A 6000-nucleotide genomic window follows, 5' to 3' on the forward strand; every position below is an offset into this window, starting at 1 on the left:
GAGGCCTTTATATTAACTATATTATTATGTATATAGACTTCTTAATCCTATCTTGCTTTTTTTAAAGGGAATTAATATATCTATCTATAGTTTATTTAATTTAGTCTATTTAGATAATTATATTATTAATTATAGTATATAATTAATATTAGTAATTTCTATTTCTTTTAATACTTTTTTATAAAAATTATTATTTTTAATCTCCCCAATCCTTTATATCTCTATTATTTCAATTCTAGTATTTCTTTAAATTTTTTAAATATTACTTTTATTAAAGATTTAATTATCCTATCTATTATTATATTTAATATATTAATATAATTAATTACTATCTTTTCTTTTTTAATAAAATCCTTAATAAAATAATAGTATATATTAATATACTTTAATTATTTATATAAATATAAATTCTTGATTAGAACTATTATTTCTTAATTATTATTTAATAATTAAATAGTATTTTCATATATAGATATATATTCTGTTTTTTCAAAATCTTTAAGTATTTAAGCTAATTATTTCTCTTACTTAATAAATATTGTTATTAATATATATTTAAATTTAATACTTAATATTACTATTAAATTCTATTTCTTATTAGCTTATAATATTAATCCTTTATAAAATATAATAATTCTTTTAGAAATACTTTTTTGATTATATTAATTATTTATTTAATTTATATTAATAAAGATTTTTATAATATTTACTAATAAATTATATTTTTTTGGAATTTAGTATTATACTCCCTTAAGCCTATATTTGAGTTTCTAAATGATTATAGCCCTTAGGTATTATATTAAATTCTTTATTCCTATTTTATAATATTTTATTGATTTTGTTATATATTATAATAGTCAATTTAATATAAAAAAGATATTTAATTTTATATATATTATTGAATAAATAAAATTATTTATAATTTATTAATATTTAATAATATTAATTAATTCATTATTTTTTATAGTAAATTATAGATATAAATAAATAGTAATAGATATTTTCTTAATATAATACTAAGTATATAAAATTCCGAATTTAGTAAATATAACTTCTAAATACTCTTTTTGATTTAATATAAATAATCTATTTATTCGATTTCTTATAACCCTAATATCTAGAATTTTATTAATTTCCTTTAAGTTTTTAATATTAAAATATAAAAAGAATATTATAAAGAATTAATTAAATTAATCTTTTGAGATTAAAGAGATAATTATATTATCAATATAAACTAGTAGATTGAGTTATTAAGTAGTATATATATATAAATACAAATTAATGAGATTTTGAATAAAGTCTTAATTAATTAATTCGAACTTTAAAAATTAACTTTAATTTTATTTAATTTATTTAAGGCTATATAAACTCTATAATACATATAAAATATATTTATTTAATATATTAACTCTCTAAGATAATACAAGATATATTTTTTCTTTAAAATAGAATTCTATAAAAGCATTTTTTATATTAAAGTATTAATACTTTAAATTTTCTTTTATAATAATTATTAAAAATAAATAGAATATATCAAATTATATTATAAAAACAAATATTTTATTATAATCTTTTTAAAAACTTAATTAAAACCTTTTATTATTAATTATACTTTGAATTTCTTAATCTTATTATTTTTTGTTTTTATTATAAATATTTATTTAATTAAAATAAGATTCCCTTTTTTTAATAAAATATATTCTTTTCAAATATTATTTACAACCAATAAACTGATTTCCTCTTTAATAGCTTATTTTTATTTTTCCTTATATTCAAAGTTTAAAATTATCTAATTATATATAATAAAAATAAGAATATTTAGAATTTATTCTATAAAAAAAATTATATTTTTATTTATTGAATTTCTCAAAATCAATTAAAAATTTTTGAATAATTTCGTTTTAATATTTGAGTTAATTTTTAGTATAAAAGATATAAAGATTATAATATATTTGATAATATTTTCATTTAGATTTATTAAAAATATTATTATTATTACTTTTATCAATTTTTGGATATACTTATCTAATTTATTATTATTTCATTTATATTTTCGAAAAAAATATCTTTTAAAGGAATTTATATTTATATATATAATTAAAGCCTTAATTAAAGATTTGTTAATTATAAGTATTATATCTAGTATTTTTATTTTTTTTATTTCTAGAAATAAAATTAGTTTTATAGAAAAGTTAATTTTGATAATATTTTCTTTACTATTTTTATTGAATTACTAAATATTATTAACTTTAAGTATATTAGAAATTATAATTTTCAGATATTTAGAGATAATAGTATTTTATAGTAATCTAGATAAGGATTCTTATATTTTTTATATTTTATAAGATTTGCTTTTTGATTTTCTATTAGAAATAATATTCTTTATACCTTAAAATTCTAATATAGAATTTCTTATTCTTAGATTTAGATTTCCCTCTCTTTTAGATTTGTTTATAATTACTTAGTTTGTTTATATAATATAGCCTAGTTTTAATAAATATATTCTAATATATTTATTAATTATATATAAGTATCTTATAAAGATATCTACTTAAACTATATTTTGTAATTTATTATATTATTAATCCTTTAGAATTATCTTTGAATTAATATATATATAGTATTTGCTTCCCTATATTCTATAATAACTAATATTTGAAATTGATTTTATAAATATTTTGATAAGACTAATAATATTATTATTAATTTTATTTATTTATTTATTTTAATTTACATCCAGGGGGCAAGCTGCAGGGGCTCGCTATGATCTCCTAGGGGGTACTAGGGATGAATTATATTAGTGGGGGTATTAGTATAGCTATGTGTTTCGTTTTTCTACAGTTGTAATATAGGTTAAAGAAAAAGCAACTAAAAACACTATATATACTCCTACTATTTGTTTTTTGCTTACAATATTGATACTATTCAACTCATTTTATATTAGATAGTTCAGATTTGAAACTAACTATAGGGCTTTATATTATCAGTTTTTGTTTAGTATAGTTTATATATAACAATGGAAAAGGGAGGAAGTAGTTTTAGATAAAGGGTGTAGCCCTAATTAGCAAATGTGAAAATAGGAGATCAGAGGATTTCCGAAGAAACTGAGTGTAATCACTCGAAGTGATTGGTAATCACTAGGAAGATTGTAAAGTCTATTGAAATCTTCAAAAGAAGAAAAAGATAATCAATTATATTCTTTGTATTTTATGGGATTGAGCTGGATTTGTTTGATTAGTTATTGAACTGAGTATGAAAGTGTTAGTAAAGTATGAGGTATTTAGATTCTTTATTGTATTTATAGGAGCATTTTGAGGTGGTGTTATTATATTGAAAGTGTTAGTGATAGGATGTAAAATCCTTATATCTGGTTTTAAGTGCTATTAATCGCTAAAAAATAAGGTGGGGAAAAGTAAATTCTTTAGATTCCTTGATTTGGTAGTTAAAATGCTAGTAATAATATTAGCTAATAAGGGTGATCTTATTTCGCTTTTATTATCTCTATTTTGCTCCTTATTTGAGGATTCTGACCATTAAGCTTATATCACTAATAATGAGAAGTAATAAATTATTGTTTTCAATATAACTATTATAAACATCTAGATTGGTAAGTTAATTGATTTTCTTATTTCTAAGAATTCCAGTATATCCAGGCGATTATTAGATTACTACTTGTTTATTCCTTATAATCTTATAATAATATAGAAATGTTTATTGGGATGAGTTGGAGATATTACCCCTGATATACTAAATAACTAAGGTGCTATTGATATATATAGTGATCTGTTCAGCCGGCTTCAATTGGATAATACACTCTAGTTCTTTTAGAGCACCTACTGCCTCGGTGTTGAAAATATGTGAGAGTGGGTTAATTGCCCTATGTCCGAATGTTATTGGAAATTGTCCCTGGTAGATTGTATAACTATAACCAATTATCTTTTGCCTTTAATAGTATTGTTCAGTGTTATCCAAAAAAACTATAATATAATTATTAGGTAGACCATTTCACTATTATATAAATTCGTATATAGCTACTTTTTTCTTTATGTTTTTTATAAAATCAATATAGCTCCCTGTGAAAAAGTATAGTGAGGAGATTACTAATCTTAATGCTTTCGAGATTAGTCTGACTAGTCTATAGAGATTGATATTGTTCATCCTGCGTTGAGGTGCTCGCGCTAGACGAATCACTAGTGGGTGTGTTATTATTAATAATCAATCTAATATTTATTCTATTCTTATAGTATATATTATATTTAATAGCTTTATCCTAGAATTCTAGTAGTAATTTAATCTTTTTTAGTATAACTCTTATATTAACTTTAGTAATACTAATATTTCTTTTGATAGCTTTATTCTAATAAGATAATACTATAGTAATCAATTCCGATTAAATTCTAGAATTCTATTTCTTAATAGTTTAAATCAGTTTTAATATATTATTAATTTAAATAACTAATATCTTATTATCTATATTTAGTTCCAATTTAGTTTTCTATTTTTTCAATCTTAATATAGCTTTATCTTTTATTTTTAAAATCAAAATCTAATTTATTCTTATTTAACTATTTATAATTAATAGGAAATAGTAGTTTCTTTATAAAGACTTTGGGAATAGGCTAGTAATATTAAAATGAATAAATTCTAATCTTTTTGTTTTATAAAAACTAAATTATTTCGAAATTAAATTCTTTATTTTAATAAGTATATAAACTTTATATATAAAGATCTTAAATAGAACTTTAATTAGTTTTTCTAATATAATAATTTTATAAAGGTTTTATATCTTTTCTAGATTAAGGTAATTAAATTATCTATATTATAATAAATAATTTTTTAGATTCTTAAATTTATTTGAAAAGATTTCTATTATAGTTTTATTCGATTTTATATTATTAATAATCTTTATATTTTAAAAAATAATATTTTTATATTCTTTTATAATACTCAAGATTTTATAAATTTCTTTGTTTATTTTTATTTTAATAATATTTATTTTATTTTTTTGAAAATATATATAATCTGAATTAAATTTATTCTTAAATCTAGTTTTACAAATCTTTTTATTAAAAAAAAGATTAACTCCTAATTTCGATATATATAATATTTTTAAGAATAAAATTATATCTTTATTTCCTAATTTTATTATAATAATATTTATTTGATTATAATATATAATTCTTTTATTAACTTTTATTATCTTTTTCTTTATTTTCTTAATATCTTTAAAAAGGAAAAGTTGATTAAATATATATAAGGAAATATTAATATCTACATATTAATAAGAAGAAATAATCTTATAAATAAATTCTTTAGAAATATAGTATTCTTTATTATTAAACTCTTCTTTATTTTCTAATAAATCAAAATCAATTAGAAAACTTTTGTTATTTATAAAATAAATATAATTATTTCTTTTCTTAGTAAATAATATTTTGATTATCTTTTTGAATATTGTTTTTTATTACTTAGCTTTATAGTAATTATGAATTAGAGTTTATATAAGTATAAGATCTTTATAATTATATAGAAAATGTTCTTTTTGCTTATAGAGATAGTAAGTATAGATTTTGGTTTTATTATTTTGATTTTGTTTTGTAAATAAACTTGATTCTTTATATTCTTTTTATTATTTCGGGATTATATACTTTCTATTAGTAATATAGTTTTGTTCTATTTTCTGAATATTGAGCTCCTTAGTTATAAGATATTTAATTTTGTTTTTTATTATTAGTATACTTTGAATATTTATAGTATTAATTATTGTTTAATATTCACTTGGAAAACTTCTAGTTAGAACTAAAAACAGAACTTTATCTTTATATAAATCCTTAAATATGGAATTGATAGTATTAAGCTTATATTAATATTCTTTCAATTTATTCTAGACTTCAATAATAGTTATTTCTGAATAACTAATAGATTTAAAAATAAATATTTGGATTATTATTAAATATAAATTAACTATAATATTATTAATTTTTGAGTACTTTGATTTTA

Source organism: Botrytis fragariae (genome assembly GCF_013461495.1).
Source record: "Botrytis fragariae strain BVB16 chromosome Unknown tig00000797, whole genome shotgun sequence".
NCBI lineage: Eukaryota > Fungi > Ascomycota > Leotiomycetes > Helotiales > Sclerotiniaceae > Botrytis > Botrytis fragariae.